At 42.2% G+C, this 20573-nt stretch overlaps 1 protein-coding gene across 2 annotated transcripts in view; it reads right to left on the bottom strand.

Annotated features, from left to right (window-relative positions):
- Positions 1-20573, bottom strand: part of pak1 (p21 protein (Cdc42/Rac)-activated kinase 1) — a 150539-nt gene that overhangs the window by 57353 nt on the left and 72613 nt on the right. The window contains exon 1 of one of the 2 annotated variants that reach the window (XM_043692427.1): positions 18327-18345. The exons of the other annotated variant lie outside the window; for it this stretch is intronic. The gene's annotated coding sequence lies outside the window, so the exon portion shown is untranslated. Of the gene's footprint in view, positions 1-18326; positions 18346-20573 lie in introns of those variants that run through there. 2 annotated transcript variants of the gene reach the window in all.

Here is a 20573-nt window from a genome sequence, read left to right as displayed (position 1 = left end):
TCTGGCTATCAACTCTATCTATGCCTCACATTATCCTGTACACCTCAATTAGGTCCCCTCTCTTCCTTCTTTTTTCCAATGATAAAAGTCCGAGCTCAGTGAACCTCTCTTCGTAAGATCAGCCCTCCATTCCAGGCAGCATCCTGGTAAACCTCCTCTGAAACCTCTCCAAAGCATCCACATCTTTCCTATGCTGTGAAGGACGATTGGAATGTTCAACATCCAACTGAGCTGTACGATCAGGCTGACCTAATGCAACCTCTCATCGAAAGCTAAATGCTCTGACCTTGTGCATCTTCTCAATACTGCAATTGACACAGTGCTACTGTCTACATCTGGAGCAAGGGTCAAACCTCCACATTCTAACTTAGGCAAAAGTGCTTCCTGCAAGATTCACCGTAGAACCTTGGCCTCTCTCCCACTCTGTTAATAATTTTCTGAGCATGAAGTATGGATGACGCCAGGGAAAATGAACTTTAAGTTGTGAGTCTGACAGTGGGTGAAAGAGATTTACGTCGGAGCCAGTCATGTAGATGACAGTAACGTAGGTGTACTTTAAGCTTCAATTATGTTCACTTCGTTCTGCTTCACCCTCTCATGGGCAGTCCCCATGGATACAACAGGAGTGAGCAGAAAAATGTTAGCACTATCAAAATAGTCTATAAATAAGTTTTGGAGCTGGTGAATCTGAGATTAATAGAAACCACCAGCAGACCACTTCACCTAGAAAGTGCTGTGCAATATCTACTTAAATTTCACTGATTGTAAGGTGCTTTTAAGTCACAAAAGGTAAATAAATGTATAACTGCAAATATTTCTTTGATCAAATACATTGCTAATTCAGGGAAGCCAACCGTAGACAAAGTTCGTACAACAGTTTAGGAGATAGAGTCATTAAGTCACAGAATACACATCAAGTCACAGAATACCACCATTAAGTCTATGCTGGCTCTCTGTCGAGCTGTCCTATCAATTCTATTTTGCTCCTCGGTGTCTTTACTCTCTGAGCTTCTTGTCCTCGTGCTGATCAATTTTTAAAAAAATTATTGATATCTTGGCTGTAGATTTGCTCGCTGAGCTGGAAGGTTCATTTCCAGATGTTTCGTCACCCTACTAGGTAACATCTTCAGTGGGCCTCAGGCGAAGCACTGCTGATGACTCCTGCTTTCTATTTATATGTTTGGGTTTCTTTGGGTTGGTAATGTCATTTCCGGTGGTGATGTCACTTCCTTTTTTTCTTAAGGGGTGGCAGATGGGGTCTCACTCGATGCGTTTGTTGAGAGAGTTCTGGTTAGAATGCCATGCTTCTAGGAATTCTTGTGCGTGTCTTTGTTTGGCTTGTCCTGGGATGGATGTGTTGCCCCAGTTGAAGTGGTGTCCTTCCTCATCCATTTGTGAGGATACTAGTGAGAGAGGGTCATGTTGTTTTGTGGCTATTGGTGTTCATGTATCCTGGTGGCTAGTTTTCTGCCTGTTTGTCCAATGCAGTGTTTGTATTCAAAAAGAATGGGTACCCAATGAACCGATTTCCCAGCAACAAACCCAAACAAGCAGACAAAACACGACCAGAAACCCTAGCCACTCTCCCCTACATCAAAGACATCTTGGAAATGACTGCCAGACCCCTTGGCATCATGGTAGCCCACAAACCCACCCACACACTAAAACAGCAGCTAATGAACTTGAAAGACCCTATACAGACAACAAGCAAAACTAATGTCATTTACAAAAAATCGTGCAAGGACTGTAACAAACACTACATTGGACAAACAGGCAGAAAACTAGCCACCAGGATACATGAACACCAACTAGCCACAAAACGACATGACTCTATGTCACTAGTATCCTTACATACAGATGAGAAAGGACACCACTTCGACTGAGACAACACATCCATCCTAGGACAAGCCAAACAAAGACATGCACAAGAATTCCTAGAAGCATGTCTACCAACAAACACATCGAGTTAGATAGACCCCATCTACCACCCACTGACAAAAAGAACAAGAAGTGACATCACCACTGGAAATGACATCACCAACCCAAACATATAAATAGAATGCAGGAATTATCAGCAGTGCTTCGCCTGAGGCCCACTGAAGTGGTTACCTAGTAGGGTGATGAAACATCTGGAAATGAACCTTCCAGCTCAGCGAGCAAACCTATATCCAAAACCTCAACCCGAACTACAAATCTCCTCAAAACTCGCTATCATTGACATCGCTTCTTCTACCACTCTTGAACACAGGTCATTACTACTCACTACATAAAAAAGTTCTGCTTCACTTCTCCCTGAAAGTCCTGCCCTAGTCCTTTTACCAAATTAACGGGAATGCCTGCCAAAACTCCCCTCAGTGTCCTATGCCCCAAGGAACAGGCTCAGCTTTTAAAGTTAATTTGTAACTAAAATGTTTCATGCTAGAACCATTCTGTGAAATCTTCTCTGCACACTCTCAAGGGCCTCTACATCTTTCTTAAAATGTGGTGACCACAACTGGATGCAGTCCTCGGTTTGGGCATACCAGGGTTCTGCATTACACCGGTTTGAGGAAATCCATCTATTCCCTTCATTTTGCCAGGTTCCTTCTTTCATGTCTGTCTGGTTAGAGATTTTGGAAAGACCCAGAATCGTATGGAAGATAGAAGCAAAAATGCTCAGGCAATGGATGACACGAACCACTACATACAGACTCATTTTGTAGCCATTGAAGTAGTTGCCACCGTCTCCAAATATCTTTTGTATTTCTACATATGAAGCCCAAAATTACATGTGCATTGGTAGCTACTCTCTACACTCCGTCACCTTCAAAGGGCTGCACATAAACCGCAAGCCCCAGGTTCTTTGTTGTTTACTTTTTAGAACTGCACATTAAAATTTATAATCCATTCACACACAGCTTTCATGTGAAAACATTCTGCCTGACTTCCAATCCTGCTGGATTGAATCGAATTGAATTGATTTATTGTCACTTGTATTTAACAAATAAATAGGAAAAAGTGTAAGAGGTCGCCAATATCCGGCGCCATTTTGAGAGTTACAGACGATATTAAGATATAACTAGAATTTGACTGAAAATAGAGGTTTTCCTCCCTTCTTGTGCTCTGTTCAACATCAGGGGTGGGGTGGAGGGTCTTCACAATGGGCTTCAGGCCCAGCAAGACCCTCCCACATCACAGTCTATTCCAGGAGCCCCATTCTGGGGCCGTCACCACTCCTGCATTCAAGGAGGGCCACACTGGGTCTACAGCCCCATCGCCGATCCTACCACTGCTCATGTCGATCAGCCTGGAGTGCCCAAACCGGCCTACTGCATCGCCGTGGCTAGAGCCTAATGTCCGACCCCAGATGCCACCTTCTCCGCCAACCAGAGGCCACCCTGCCACTGCCACCTTCTTGAAAGCCAGTGCTGCCAACACCGCCTCGCATCTTGCACTGCTTGGCCCACCAACATTGAAATCATAGAGTTCTGGTGCCATCTCTCTTGCTGCTGTGCCCACACACACTGCCTTTGTGAGGTCTTGAAGGGTCGCTCTCCTCTGCTCTGGGCTTGCTGTCTCTGAGGAGCTGACTCGCGGTGCCATTGATTGGGAGGCAGGGCTCGCTCTCGCTCTGCACAACACCCCCTAAAGGCCAATACGTCCTGATATTTTCAGCACAGAGACCCAACAGTTCACTTCTAAACAATTTTCTTTCAATTCTCTTCATAACTGCTACTTATAGATCCATAATTCTGTTGGTGCTCCTTCAGTTCTTGCAGTAATTGTCATGACTACACCATTGGGCAGGTATGCTCTCATCTGCTCATGCCTCAGCGTTCTGTGATTTCTTTCTTAAGCACTCTCTCTTTCTTTTCCATGGTCACTCCTTAAAATTACCTCATTAATCAAACAAACCTGGTGAGAAATAGTTTGATCATAATGACAGGGTAGATGCTGAGAAGTGGTTTCACCTTGTGGGAGAATCTGGGACCAGAAGACATAATCACAGAGTCGGGGTAATCCAATTAAGGCTGAAATGAGGAATAATTTCTTCTAAGTGCAATGAATCTGTCGAATTATTTCCCATAGAGGACTATTGAGACTGTGCCATTAAGTAGATGAGGTAGATTTCTAATCCCTTGGGGAATCAGGCAGGCTAGCGGAGTTGATGATTCTCAGATTATCCATGATCTCCGATTCAAAAGTCACTCGACACCAGGTTATAGTCCAACAGGTTTATTTGAAATCACAATAACCTGGTGTGTGATTTTTGACTTTGTTGGCTGTAGTCGAACACTGGCACCTCCACATCGTGATCTCTGAATGACAGAGCAAACTCAGTGGGCTGAATGTCCTACTTCTACTCCTGCAGCCTTTGAGCTTACAGCAGTTTAGGTGTGGTAACCTTACTGGGAATCCAGAAAATGAAACTAATTCTCTCAGTAACGATGACCACGAAACCATCATTTGTTGCAAAATTCCTTTCCTTTAAGACTGAAAACAGACATCCTTGCTTGGAGCGGATGACACGTCACCCCATTCCCACAGCAATGATGACTTTTAACTACCATTTGAAATAGCCTTGCAACTTTTTCAGTGAGATTGAATTGTTAACCTTGGCACAAATGCTGCTAAACTGCTGAGTTTCTCTACCACTTTGTTTTTATTTCAAAGGCAATTAGGAATGGGCAAGAAATGTCAGCCATACCACCACTGCCCACATCCCACGTGTGAATTAAAAAAAAGTTCTAGTGATTTGCTTTTGGGGCTTTTCTGGGGCACTACATAATTGCAAGTTGTTGATAGAAGGCCCAATCTTATGCTGTCCTCATCTGACATTACATACTTACATTTTCAAACATTGATTATGGGAGGAAAAAAAAATACCCTGTAATCTTGAAACCATAAATTAACATTTTAATTTCAACTTCCACCCACCCCCACCACCTGAACAAGCCTTTTTATTTCTGTCTCAGAATGGTTCTAGGGAAATTGTATGGCACTTGAAACACATTGCTCTGAAACACAATGACTGCCACTAGATGGTGTCATTTGCACAGAACATTTTGTACTTGAGTCATACAATGGAGTAGAATTGCAATTTATTGTCATTGTATTTATGAAAATGTATAGAAGGTGCCACCATTCAACTCCATTTTAATTATAAATTATAAATAGAAACAACTGAGACAAAGTTAGGACAGGGTTCATCTTATATTTCCTCCACAGCTCCTGCAGTGGCATTATTAGAATTCACATGACACTTTATGGAATGGCAAATTGCACAACTGAAAAGTATCTTTAAAAACCTTTTACATTTCAAGAATTCTCTTTTTGCTGAGGTCTCAAAAGGTGGCCTTGGTGATATCCACGTGGATTGAGGAGGTTTAAAATTAACCTCGACTTGGTCCTAGCTTGCACCTATGTGCAGTGCTGACTCTGTACAGCATCTCTTCAGTCTCTTTGAGAGTGAAGTCTGTGCTATAACATCAACTATGCATGCCCCTTCTGCAATGTAAAATTTTTGTTAAGGATTATCAAAACACACTTTTCAGGATTGGTTAAAATTCAAACTCTTATATTCAACTCAGATCCAAGGAAATTTTTAAAAAGGTTTCATTATTGCAATACAAAAAGAGCTTTACAGTCAATTAAGTTTATTGGAATGTAGTCACCATTGTAGTGTCAGAAATAGTCCTACAGTCCTCCAGGACGACCATGGTTTTACTAATGCTGGAAATGCAGTGATGACAAAACAAAGTCCCACAAACAGAAACAACCAACTCATCTGTTCTAGTGATTTTGCCTGAAGATAATTATTGGCCAAAGTGCTCTTCAGTGTATCTAACTTTCACCTGTTTCTTTGTCGGTGACACTTCAGCACAGTTCACACAATAGCATGGACCTTTGCTTGATTTTCTACACAGCAGTGCAGCTTTTGTCTGATCATTGTCCTTTATGTCAATTTTTTAAAAATGTTTGGTCACAAACTCTTATGTAGTTTGATGACATATTCCAATTTTGGGTTCAGGGCAGACTGGTTTGAACAGAAGACAAAGTTGGGGACAGTCTTCAGATTTTGGTTTCAATCTTTTTGTTTTGCCAGTCTATCTTCCTTTATGTGCTCCCATCTATGTACTCTCTGCTTCTTCCAAACAGTCTCATTTGTGTCTTCCAAAGTGTCTTTCTAGCATGTTCCAACTCCACCCATGTTATATTTGCTCAGTAATCTGCAACTCCATGACATCACCACAAAGTTGCTCCAGGTTCCTGGAAGCCTTACAAAGCCAATGGTCACTGCATCTCTGTGCTCCATATTGACAGTGAAGCAGGAGTTTAAGGCTCATGCTTCCGAGGGAGCCAGGTTCCATTCTTCCAGTCTACAGATCCAAAGACATCATCTGAAGAATAGCAAGGGTAATTTCCCTGGTGTTTGGCCAATATTTATCACTATAGTAAGATTATTATAAGGTCATCATGTCATTGCTGTTTGAAGGACCTTATTGAGTGCAATCAGGTATTCTGGTTACCTTGGAAACATAGCAAGTACACTTTCAGAAATGTAGAAGAAACAGGAAGAGTAGACCATTTGGCCAGCTAAGCTTTGTAGTGGTTGGAACCAGGTGGATCTCATGGACTACGAGATCCTTAATTTGTCCAGGTTAACAACCCCGATTAGCAGGCCCTGGCTTACAGATATGAATAGGATATTTAGAATCTCCTCACTTCAGGGACCGATTCAGAGTTGGCTGGCCACAGCCAGTAGACTGTGCACATGTAAATAAAAGGTGGATAAAAGCAAATTACTACGGATGCTGAAATCTGCAGTAATTTGCTTTTATCCAGTGTTTAACCCATTGCCACCTCTCTTCCAGGAATGCCTACCCTGAAGTAGTACTGCTCTTCTCTCCGACAGGATTTTCATTTGTCTCTCTCCCCCGTCCATCTTCATTGCTTTCCTTCCAGCTTTCACAAAGGGTCAGTTAGACTCGAAACGTCAGGTCTTTTCTCTCCTTACAGATGCTGTCAGACCTGCTGAGATTTTCCAGCATTTTCTCTTTTCGTTGTGAATAAAAGGTGACTTGTTGGCACGATACCGCCCTCTGTGCGGTTATTTCAAGTTGGCTGTGCCATTCATGATCTTGTACATCAATCCCTTCTTGCTGCACCGTCCCCACATCCCTCGATACCCTCCAAAGTCTATCATAGCTTTCAATGTATTCAATAACCAAGTGTTCACAGCCATCTGAAGTAGATGATGGCAGAGATTCAGACAGCAGAGAAGAAATTCCTTGACTGATCTGTTACACCACAGCATCAACCACTCATTCTTGCGTCTCTAGCTATAGGAACCAGTCTCTGGGCATCTATCCTGTCAAGCCTCCTCAGAACTTTAAACTTCAATAAGATCAGTTCTCCCACTTTTTTTTTTAAAAACTTCAGAAAGGTATTGGTTCATTCTGCTCAATCTGTCCTCATTGGAAAAACTATTCAGCTCAGGAAACAATCCAGCAAACTTGGTGCTGCGTTTGGGACATCCCGAAATCATGAAAGGCACTGGATGCATTGAAGTTCTTTGCTGTATAAAATGAAAACATTCAAGGAAGAATGTCACAAGGACTCAACAATAGCTGATCAGAGAAATTGAACAAGACAGAAATCAATGACAGAAATCAAAGACAGAACGGTAGAGTCAGAACAATAAATAAAAATAAATGAAGCTGCAAGAACAGAAACACCAGTTTGAATAACAAAGGATAAAGTGCTACCAATCAAACCAACCACTCTGCAAAACGTATTGGACAGTGAGTAAATTACATGTCAAATTGCAAGCATAAATTAAGTGTCCCTAAGATTACACAGGAGATGATAAATGAACTTGTTCATTCACACAATTCTCACAAACATAAATTTCACAAAGGAGAATATGAAAAACTGATGAAAGGTTAGCAACTAAAAATGTCACACAACTACCTTTACTTATTACAGGCATTGACATTTACAGCCATTCCACATTTGCAGGATTTTGTGAAAAAATTACTTTTAAATTAAAAGTAACTTTGGTGAATGCGAGAAATCTTGAATTCAAACCAGGTTGGATTAAACTTTGTAGCAGGGCTTGTCAAGGCAAAAGGCCAACACTTCAGTGCATCACTGAGACCAAAAGACCATAAGAAATAGCAACAGGAGTAGACCGTTCGGTCCATTGAGCTTGTTCTGCCATTCGACGGGACCATGGCTGATCTGACATTCCTCATATCCACTTTCCAGCCCTTTCCTCATAACCCTAGATTCCCCGACTGATCAAGCAACTATCTATTCCAGTCTTAAATACACACAAGGACTGTGCCCTACAGCTTTTTGTGGCAATGAATGCCAAAGACTCTCAACCCTCATAAGAAATTCCTCCTCATCTCAGTCGTAAATTGGTGCCCCTTTATTCTGAGATGAAGCCTTCTAGTTCTAGACTCTCCTATGAGGGGAAACATCCTCTCAGCATTGATCCTATCAAGCACCTTAAGGAACCTAAATGCTTCAATGTGAACACCTCTCATTCTTCTAAACCCCAGTGAATATAGTCCCAACTTGTTTAGCATTTGCTCATAAGACAATCCCTCCATATCAGGGATCATCCTAGTGAACCTTCTCTGAACTACCTTCAATGAAATTGCATCTTTCCTTAAATAAGGAGATCAAAGCTGCCCATAGTAGCCCCGATGTGGTCTTCCCAGGACCTTGTACAGTTGGGAGTATTATGCTGAACTGAAAATGTGTTGCTGGAAAAGCGCAGCAGGTCAGGCAGCATCCAGGGAACAGGAGAATCGACGTTTCGGGCATACGCCCTTCTTCAGGAATCTTATGCTGAACTACTGGTGAGTAGATGAACTTTCAAACTGAGGGCCCTTTAACTTTTCACTGAGATGCAAAAGACCCCTTTCTCATGATTCAAGATGTTTTCCCCAACATTTACTTGTCAAATCTATATCATCAAAACAAAACTAGCTTGTTGCATACAGAGAGGATACAGGAATATGACCTTGAGACAGAAGATCATGCACGATCAGATTGAATAATGCAGTAGGTTGAAGTGGTCTACTCCTGCTCCGAATTTCCATAGTGCATTGCAGACTGTAAGTAATCTAATTTAATCTAATGAGTTATGAGACAAATGCCTTCTGTTATGGGCCAGGCCAGACACCCTCCCCCAACCCCCAACAAAATATTTCAAGAGAGTTGCCTGGACCCTAATTTTTCCAGTTGTTTTGGGCACGTGTAGAGTGGATATTCCAGGACTGATGCAGCTGCTCAAAACCCCTCAGTTTTAAACAAAAGAATTTATTTACACAGTTGTTGTTGTGTTACCATAATCTTACCAGACCATAGGGGTTTCTCATTAGAGAGAAGCGATTGGTGGTGATTTAACCTGAGGGCAAGGAAAGAGATTGAGTAGGAGAATCCTTCATGGTAACCTCAAACTGGTGACAGGAACTGAATCCACGCTGTTGGCATCACACTGCTCTGTAAAACAACAATCCAGCCAACTGAGCTAAACCGATTCCCTATTTACAGAGTACCAAATCAAAAAAAGGGAACAGAATAGCTTAACCTATCCAAAACTCCAACAGACTATCGCAACTTAATGATGCTGTTCCAAATTCCTGCAACAATTCCCATAAACACCGCTTGGCACAGAAGGTTAAATCAAACACCGGGTCTTACAAGAGAGAGATGGCAGAGAGATTCAGCGTGGACCACCTTCTTCCAAGTAGTTGTTGCTTTGACCAACAACCTCAAAACAACTGACTGAGTGAAAAGCTGAGCTGGAAGAACTGGCCACCCCCCTTTCATTGTACAGGTTTTTTTTAAAAAAAAGCCTTTTGCCTGAGGCAATATCTATTAGCTGTAATCAAATTGGCCCCAAAACCCATCCAAACTAGATACCCCAGAACCTCTGCATTTACGACCACACTTGGGGAAAAAAAAACCCAAGGACAACATAAGCTCGTTAAAGGAGCAGCATCGTCACACTTCACCAGATGAGTAGCTAATTTCCATACCGGAAATGGCCCTATTAAAAGTCTATGAAGTAATGACCATTTTATAAAGCCTTTTGTTAATAGCAGAGTAGCTCCTCACTACAAGGGGAAGCCCCTAGCCACTGGGGGCAGCCTATCTATGGTAGCTCAACATCAGGCTTAAGGAGGAGCTGTGGGCAAGGAGCCCTTGCAAACCCGATCCACACCCACCCCTCTCCCCAACCATGCCCCCTAACCCTAGATATTTCCCCACTGACTATGGACCAACTGACCTTTTTCATTTATTAACATAAATGTACCTACTTGAGCTCCCAGGGTTTCCTGTCTATCTCAGCAGTGACCATTGTGGCAATGCCAAAGCTTCAGTGCTGCCTGCCATCCTTAACTGGATGGTGGGTCAACAGGTGGCCAATTGGATCAGCTCTTGGTGCTGGCTCAGGTCTCACCTTCAACTCCAAGATCAGGGTCTCAAACGCCGCAGTAAAATTCAAACCAAAACAAGCAAGTCATTTAGCCCAGTCAGAGAGCGCCTGGGCATTAGGCATACCCTTCTCATGCACAATGACAATTCTATGATTTATTCTTTCACAGAATGTGCTTACTTCTGGCAATGCCAAAATTATCTATCTCTAAATACCCTCGGTAAAAGAGGTAGTGATCCATTTCTTGAATACTCTTGTATGGGAGTTGATTTGTAAGTCTGTGGATGATATGAAAATTGGTGGATTGGTGAATAGTGAGGAGGAGAGCTTTATATTACAGGAGAATATAGGTGGGCTGGTCAGATAGGTTCATGAGAGAAGATGGAATTCAATCCAGATAAGTGTGAAGTGATGCATTTGAGCAGGACATTGGTGAAGCCACTTTGGAGTACTGTGTACAGTTCTGATCACCTTTCTATAGAAGGAAATTACTGAATTGAAGGGGGTTCATAAATGATTTATTCGGTATCTTGCTGGGACTGGACGATTTAGGTTAGAAGGAGCTGCTGGATAGCCTAGGACTTTTTTTCACTGGAGTATAGGAGGTTGAGGAGTGACCTTATAGAGATTTATAAAATCATGAGGAGCATAGAGAAGATCCTTTCCCTGGGGTGGGGAGTTTAAAACAAGGGGGCATATTTTTAAGGTGAGGGGAGAATGATTTAAAAGGGAATACCTTTTCACAAAGGGAATAAACCAGAGGAAGTGACATATACAGGTATAGCTACAACATTTAAAAGATATTTGGACAGGTACATGGATAGGAACAGTTTAGACGGATATGGGCCAAGCGCAGACAAGTGGGACGAGTTTAGTTTAGGCAACTTGGTCAGCATGGACAAATTGGACCAAGGGGTCTGTTTCTGTACTGTATGACTATAAATACATGATAAATAGTCGGACTCTGAGATGCAATGAGGATCAGAGGAACCTTTGTACTTATGTCCACTGTCTCTTAAGATATTTGGACAGGTAGATAAAGCGGCATAAGTCAGATAAGTTGGCATATGGAATCCTTGCCTTTATTGACCTGTTGGACTATAACCTCGTGCTGTGAGATTTTTAACTTTGTACACCCCAGTCCAACACCGGCATCTCCAAATCATGATCTTTATTAACTGAGGCATGGTGTTTAAGAGCAGGGAGGTTATGATGGGCCTGTATAAAACATTGGTTAGGCCACAGCTCGAGTATTGTGCGCAGTTCTGGAATCCACATTATAGGAGGGATATGAAAGCACTGGTGAGGGTACAGAGGAGGTTTACCAGGATGTTCCCTGAACTGGAGAATTTCAGTTATGAAGAGAGTTGAGACAGATTGGGATGGTTTTCCCCTACAGCAAAGGAGATTGTGCAGGGTCATGATTGAGATGGACAAAATTATGGGGGGAGTGTAGTCAGAAGAAATTTCTCCCCTTGGTTGAGGGATCAATTACTGGTGGCATAGACTTAAAGGAAGGGGCAAGAGCTTTATAAGGGGATGAGAGGAAAAGATTTTTCATCCAAAGTGTGGTGAGAATCTGGAACTCACTGTTGTAAGGGTGGAAGTGGCAGAAACCCTCAACATTTAAAGTAGTATTTAGGTGCGCACTTTCAATGCCAACGCATACAAGGCTCCTCCATCGCCAGACCATAGCAACACGACGGTTGGAGGAAGAGCGCCTCATCGTCCGCCTAGGAACCCTCCAACCACAAGGGATGAACTTGGATTTCTCCAGTTTCCTCATTTCCCCTCTCCCCACCTTGTCTCAGTCCCAACCCTCGAACTCAGCACCGCCTTCCTAACCTACAATCTTCCCCCACCCGCACTCCAGCCTATCACCCTCACCTTGACCTCCTTCCACCTATTGCATTTCCAACGCCCCTCCCCCAAGTCCCTCCTCCCTACCTTTTATCTTACACTTTCCTCATTCCTGAAGAAGGGCTCATGCCCGAAATGTCAATTCTCCTGCTCCTTGGATGCTGCCTGACCTGCTGCGCTTTTCCAGCAACACATTTTCAGCATACAAGGCTTTGGGCCAAGTGTTGGAAATATCACTGGAATAGATAGTTGCTTGTTTTCACTGGTGCAGATTTGATGGGCTGAAGGCCATTTTTCTGTTGTTGTAGACCTCTTTGACGCTGAGATATCTGCCATCACATTTCAGAGGACAGTAAAGAGTTAACCTTATTGCTGAGGGCTGAGAGACGGATTATGTCAGATTGCAAAAGGATTGCATAGTCCCTTCCTTAAAAAACCTCAGTGAAAAAGATCTTGTTTTAAAAAAAATGGTAATTCAATTGTCACCAATTTGAGCTTTTTCATTTCAGACAGCAAATTACCAAGTTATTTCCGAGTGAGAGTTTAGTCCAACTTGATATTCATCCATGTACACCTCCAGTTTCACCAGCAAAAACACTAATGTGGTCATTCACGTCATTCACAAGGCTGGTGTTCAAACAAAAATAACTAATTCCCACACTGCCTCTGCACAACTGAGTTGTTAGTAAATACACAGTTGGGAGTAGAATTGGACCGTTAAACTCTCAATGCCAGTGTTTTGATTTTATTCCATGCCGTTCAGTTCCATTATCGAACAGTTGGAATATTTCTTGATCCAGTTAGGAGCAATTACTGCAGATGCTGAAATCTGTACTGAAAACAGGAAATGCTGGAAATCACAGCACAGGTCACTCTTCATCTCAACTTGAAAGGTTAGCTTGCTCTCTCTCTCCATAGATACTGTGTGACCCGCCGTAATTTCCAGCATTTTGTGTCCTCTGTTTCTGATCCCAGGCTGATTTCTAAACCTTCCACTTGCTCCTCTTTGCTACATCAACTAGGCTTCTCACTATGTGGAGGGATAGTCACCTTTACTTGTTGACAACACAGATTCTAGCCACACTTAAGTCACCTAGTAGACTTAAAGTTCCTGCAGCTCGATGGGGACAAATCAAGAGCATGCATTTAATCCCCATTAATAGTGTAGCACCTTCAGCCACTGATCCAATAAACTCTCCACCCCCATGGTTCTCTAAAGTTCAGAAAATTAGAATCTTATTCAACACTCTACACCGTTCCACACAGAGTTCAGCTGCCTCCTTATATCTGCAGTATAACAACTTTCTTTCTAACCTCCAATGACATCACTGAACTCTGCTCACAACTCTCTCCTTCTGCTGCCAAATCATCACTAAAAGACTTTTATGGCTAGCCTTCATGTGACTACCATTCAAAAAGCTGAAAATAATCCAAAAACTCAATCTCTCTGCTACTGCTTAAAACAAAACTCCAGCAAGTTATGTAGACACAATTTTCACTTGGAAAATCTACACCGACTTTTCCAAATCGAACCACTAGTGACTATTACAAATTCTATCCCAAATAACTTTCTAGAGGTTTACCCACTATCAAAGTCAAACTGACAGTGATTGCTGGGCTGATATTTACAAGCTGTTTGAACAAGATTTAAATGGTTGTAATTCACCAATCCTTCAATACCACTACCGAATCCAGAGAAGAGTTAAAGATAATTGTGTTTGCAATTTCCAATCTCACTTCCTTCAATATCTTGCCTCATCAGATTTAAGATGAAGCAGCTTGTCCAAAACAGCCTCCTTATTCCTTTTAAACCTTTCAAATGGGGGAGTTTCTGCCTGTCACCATGGACTGCGCAATATCTGCCATGTGGGCAAGGACAGGCGCAAGATATTCATTTAATATTTCAGCCATGCCTCTTGCCTTTATGTAAATCCCCTACTCCTATTTTTAACACTTTTACTATTGACGTACTCCAGAAGATTCTGGGATTTCCTTTTGCCAGTCTGTTTTTTAAATAACTTTTCATTGCTTTTCATCTCCCTTCTGTACTCAGTTGTATTGACACCGACAACTTTACAACATTCTTTTCATATTTAACTTACTATCTATCTCTGTTGTCATCCAGCAAACTATGGATTTGTTTGAACTATTTTTCGTTTTAGAGGAGACGTATCTTTACTGTGCCCAAGCCATCACCTCTTGAAGATAGTCCATTGTTCAGCCATTCTTTTTCCTGCTAATGACTGGCTCCAGTCACTCTGGCACAGTTCCATCCTCATTCCATTGAAAACCACTTTGGCCAGTTAGTTATTCTTACTCTGGATAGCCTACATTGTCTACTGTCCTTGTAAACCTTATATCACAATGATCACTGTCCTCTAAATATTTCTCCAATGTCACTTGATCCACCTGATACCCCAAAACATATTCGGGAGCCACACCGATGTAAGAAATTCTCTTAAGCACAATCTACATACGCTGGATTATCCCTTACACTACGATTCCAGTTGACATACAGACAATTGAATAACCCCATTAAAACAATGAATGACATTTATGCGTCTGTAATTTCCTTGAAGAGGTGTTCCTCTATTTGTTCCTTTGTTCCATTTGCTAGTGGTCTGTATGTTACACGGAGCATGAAACTGCAGCCTTCTTATCCCTCAACTCTAACTGTTTCAACTGGGTTAATGTTTAAAAATTCAGGGGTCATCTATTTAAAATAGAGAGATTAGATGCATTTTTTTTCTGCCAGAGTGTTGCAGGTTTTTGGAGTTCTTCCTGGAAAGAAGTTGGCAGCAGAATCTTGAGTCTTGTTAAGCAAGGGGATGAAAGGTTATAATGGCCAGGCAGGAATGCAGACTTAAGGTTACAATCAATCATGATCGTTTTGAATGACTGAGCTGAAGGGCTTATGTCTCCTCATTCTAATGTTTATATAATTCAGCCCCCTGAAACAGGAGAAAGAGAGAGAGAATTGCAGATGCTCAAGATCAGAGTCGAGAGTGTGGTGCTGAAAAAACAGCGCTGGTCAGGCAGCATCCTAAAACATCCTCTTTGTCCAGCACTGTAATGCTCTTAATCAAAAATGCCACCCTTTTAATCTTTCCCTTTATTTTGCTGAATACTGTAGAACCAGGAATATATAATATCCAGATCTGCCCTTCCTGAAGGAGAAAGTGAGAACTGCAGGTCCTGGAGACTCAGTCAAAAAGTGTGGTGCTGGAAAAGCACAGCAGGTCAGGCAGCATCCGAGGAGCAGGACAGTCCATGAAGAGCTTATGAGTGTCCAGCACCACACTTTTCAACTCTGCCCTTCCTTAAACCAAGTTAATATCACACCATTATAATCCCCAAAGGCAGTCCTGTAACTCCTCAAATTTAGTTACTTTATTCATGCATACATACATATACACACAGTACAACCCTGATTTAGACTTCATTACTTTCTCCCTTACTCCAGTCCATCTACTAAATTACTATTCTGTTTCACTGCTATCCATCTCTCCCAGTAGTTCATTCAGCCTGATATCATTTGTTCATATTCAGTGTTAATTTCCACACTTCTGCAGAGTTAACACCAACAGCACTAGCAAAATGTCCCACAAGGAATTCAGTCCAAACTCTGCTCAGATTCAATTTATCTGGCTTGGTACAGGTACCAACTCCTCCAAAGCCAGTCCAAGTATCCCAGTGAACTCCCGCCCCATGATCTCTGCAGCCACACATTTATCTGTCTTATCCCTCTATTTCTGTACTCACTTGCACATGGTTTTGGGAATTATCCAGCGATTAATTCTTTACAGATCCTGCTTGCAAATCTTCTGTCTAGCTCCCTAAGTTCTGATGACCGGACCAAATCTCCTTCCTACCTAAGATGTTAGGTACCAACATGGACCATGATCTTTGGCTATGGCTCTGTGACAACGCACGCACGCACCAGGAAGGAAACAAACCGACCTGTATTGATAACTGCAGAAAACACCTGTCTGCTCCTACAACTAAAGAATTCCCCAACTTCAACCCTCTACTCTTCTTGCTCCCCGCTAGGACAGTCAGGACTCCCTTGGTACCATGGTCTTGGTTCTTTAGGCACTCCTTCTAGGATTCTTCACTGATAGCCAAAATGTAAAATGGTTTAGTAAGCATGATCTCAGGAGACTGCCACATAACCTGCCTGGCAGGTACCCACTGCCTGGCTGCCCACTTGATCTAAGATGCAGCGTGAACAACTCTGAATGTTTTAACGACATTGTTCTCTGCTTTATGGACACTCTTCAATGACTTTAGCCATTGCTCGAGCTCTAAAGCCCAGAGCTTAAGCTTTGTAACCAGTGATGGAGTTGACTAGTTCGTGAGAGGAGTTCACAACTTCCCACATAACACAGGACAGGCGTTCTGCTTGGCGGAGTTGTCCTTCCATAACTTAACTCGCACTTTTAAATCACTATCAACTGAAACTTGAATTATATTAATTTACTCTTGTATCATAGATTAGTAGAAAGTGGAAGGTCTTTGGCCTTACTCTCAAATTTTCTCCCTAATGCTGTATTTATAAATTATTTATTTATTTCCATGTTAGTTTAGAAATGTATGTTTTTCAAAATGTTTGGAGTTGAAACGTAATCTTTAATAATGGCTGCTCAACTCACGGGTTTCCTGCAACGTCCCTCAGAGACTTCTTTCCTCTGGTGTCTGTTCCCCATCGTTCTTGTACTTTTTTTTTGCGGGTGACTGTCTCTGGGCCTTCTGCCCCTTTCCCCAAACCCAAAATAAGTCTTTAACAGCAGGTAGACTGCTTGAATATGCTACACAGATTGGTGGAAACACAGCTCAGATTAAGAGAATGATTATGGAGTAAGGAGTTAGGGTTGGAAAAAGAATGCTACCAAATTAACAAATTAAGCATTTTTCCCTTGCTTGGCTATAATCACATCACAATTAATATGTACACTTTCCAATCTTCTTACTGAATAATCCTCCAAAATATACAGCCCACATTCATCACTTCAGGAAGAAAATATTTAAACACCTGGAACCTCAATCCAAATAAAGTGGATGACATCACCATAACACAGCAGAGAGCACAGTGCAAACACCAATATGTAAAATACATACAACTGTACACAGACAAGACTTAAGGTAAAGCATACAACAAGTCACGTGCTCAGACACATTCTAGCAATAACAGTAACTATTAATTTGTTGTACATCATAACTAAACCATTTAAATTTGAACTCTAGTTCTTTTTGGGTCACTTGAAAGTTGCACAACCAGAACCTCTCAAGATTCTGCCCATTTGAGGAATTCCAGCACACTTGTGTGATAATTAAACCTCCTCTTACCTTGTACATTCTTCACCTATCTCATTCTTGTTGTCACCGTCCTCTTTAACCTTCTCTTCCTTGTGTCATTTCTCAAAAACCAACTGACTTACTTGAATTTCTCCTTTCAACCTTAGCGTACATTACAATCGTTGGGTTTTGTTATGTTATTAGTAATGAAGGTGCATATAAATTATTTATCATTTTCAGTTTGTTTCAGATTAGGCTTTTTATCCCTCGGACCACAAATCAAAAAAAACTTAACGCCACAGTAAGTGTTTGAGCAAGTCTTTGAAAAAAAAACTATTTGTTCTTTCTCCTCAGCACTGCAATATTTGTTTCCTTAAGTGTTTATTCAATTCTCTTTTAAAAGGAAAAGGAATCTGTTCCTATCACCCTTTGAGAAAGTACATTCCAGATTATCATCAACCAGATTAAAACTTTCTCCTCATTGATGTCCACCTCCATTCAGGTTCTGTGCTAATTACGTTAAATTTGTGTTTTGTTTACTGACCCTTCTGCCATTGGAGAAAATTGCTCCTCATTTACTCTATTCAAATCTTACTTGATTTTGTACAACTTAAATTTACTGTGATAAAGGGGAACAACTGCAACGTGCATCATTTCTCCATGTAATTGAAATCCCTTAATCTAACATATCTCCTCAGAGGCCAAACTGAGGCCTTGACAATTTGGCAGATACCTGCGGACGACAGAAGCGAAGTTACCCCAGTCACTGAAACATTGCTGCAGCAATTCTGACTCCAGCAGCATACAGGAGAGCCAGCTGACAAGGTTCGAGTCTCAATGCCTGCTGCAGGAAATGGAACACAGCTCTCTAACCAAAAGCATCTTTGGAAGAGGGGGAAGGCAGAGGGACGGGGGAGCGGCACTGCTGCAAAACCTAGAGATCGACACTGGAAAAGCACAACATTCACTGGCTCACTTTTCAACTTGACGTCAGTGGTGACACCAGCTTTGAACTGTAAGTGCAGCATACTGCCAGCATGATAAATGCAAACAGAACACTGCAACTGCTGACAGAAAGATGTTCCGACCAGCCTACACCCACCAGAAATCAGCAATTTTCTTTTTTAAAGCACACTTAAAACCTGGAAATCTGCAGGAGTACATACACAAACTTTTATTCCCCATCTATGAACCAGGCTCCAGCCTGTTCTGGTTCCCCCTCTGCTGTTCACCAAATTAAGGCACTGCGACTTTCCGTGCCTAGGCTGCTGACTGCAGGACTACAGTCATCAAATAAGAACCAGCATTCAGACTGCACTTTTCACAAATGGGACATCGCAACACTTAACTAATTAAATGCTTCTGAAGCACAGTCACTGACTTTTTTTTTTAAAAATCTGTCATGGGATGTAGGGGTCACAGCATTGACCAGCATTTGTTATCTTACGCAAGCTGTCCTTGAAAAGGCGATGGTGAGCCAGATTCTTAAAGGCTGAGGTAGACTCAGTTGTACGGCTCTGAAACAGACCCTTTGTTCCAACTCGCCCATGTTGACCAGATATCATAAATTAATCTAGTCCTATTTGCCAGCATTTAGAGCTATAGAGATTACAGCATGGAAACAGACCATCGGTCTAACTCGTCCATGCCGACCTGATATCCTAACCTAATCTGGTCCCATTTGCCAGCGTCTGGCCCATAACCCCCCAAACCCTTCCTATTCATACACCCATCCAGATGACTTTTAAAATGTTGTGACTGTACCAGCCTCCACCACGTCCTCTGGCAGCTCATTCCATACACACACCACCCTCTGTGTGAAAATGTTGCCCCTTTTGTCCCTTCTAAATGTTTCCCCTCTCACCCTAAACCTATGCCCTCTAGCTCTGGATTCCCCACCCCAGGGAAAATACCTTGTCTATTTAACCTATCCATGCCCCTCATGGTTTTATTGGTCCGTATCCCACCAAACCCTTCCTATTCATATATCCATCCAGATGCCTTTTAAATGTTGTAATTGTACCTGCTTCCACTACTTTCTCTGCCAACACATTCCACACACCATCCTCTGCGTGAAGATGTTACCCTTACGTCCTTTTAAATCTTTCCTCTAGGGTCCCTTTTAAATATTTCCCCTCTCACCTTAAACCAATGCCCTCTGGTTTTGGACTCCCCTACGCTCAGAAAAATACCTTGTTTATTCAACCTATGTCCCTCATGATTTTATAAACATCTAAAAAGTCACCCCCTTAACCTCTGACACTCCAGAGAAAATAGCCCCAGCCTATTCGGCCTCTCCCTATGCTTAAACCCTCCAACCTCGGCAGCATCCTTGTAAATCTTTTCTGCACCCTGTCAGACTTTTAAGCATCAAGACCACGGAAGCGGTGGAGGCTGGTACAATTGCAACATTTAAAAGGAATCTGGATGGGTATATGAATAGGAAGGGTTTGGAGGGATATGGGCCAGGTGCTGGCAGGTGGGACTAGATTGGGTTGGGATATCTGGTCGGCATGGAAGAGTTGGACCTAAGGGTCTGTTTCCATGCTGTACAACTCTATAACTCTACACGACAGGAAAGTGGAGTTGAGGACTATCAGATCAGCTATGATAACATGAACGGCAAGTAGACATGGAGTCATAGTCATAGAGATGTACAGCATGGAAACAGACCCTTCAGTCCAACCCGTCCATGCCGACCAGATATCCCAAACCAATCTAGTCCCACCTGCTAGCACCCGGCCCATATCCCTCCAAACCCTTCCTATTCATATACCCATCCAAATGCCTCTTAAAATGTTGCGATTGTACCAGCCTCCACCACATCCTCTGGCAGCTTATTCCATACACGTACTACCCTCTGCATGAAAAAGTTGCCCTTTAGGTCTCTTTTATATCTTTCCCCTCTCATCCTAAACCTATGCCCTCTAGTTCTGGACTCCCAGACCCCAGGGAAAAGACTTTGTCTATTTATCCTATC

This window comes from Chiloscyllium plagiosum, chromosome 6 (assembly GCF_004010195.1).
Source record: "Chiloscyllium plagiosum isolate BGI_BamShark_2017 chromosome 6, ASM401019v2, whole genome shotgun sequence".
NCBI classification, from domain to species: Eukaryota; Metazoa; Chordata; class Chondrichthyes; order Orectolobiformes; family Hemiscylliidae; genus Chiloscyllium; species Chiloscyllium plagiosum.
Note: the sequence above shows the minus strand (reverse complement) of the source record. Positions and strands in the feature narration are given on the sequence as shown.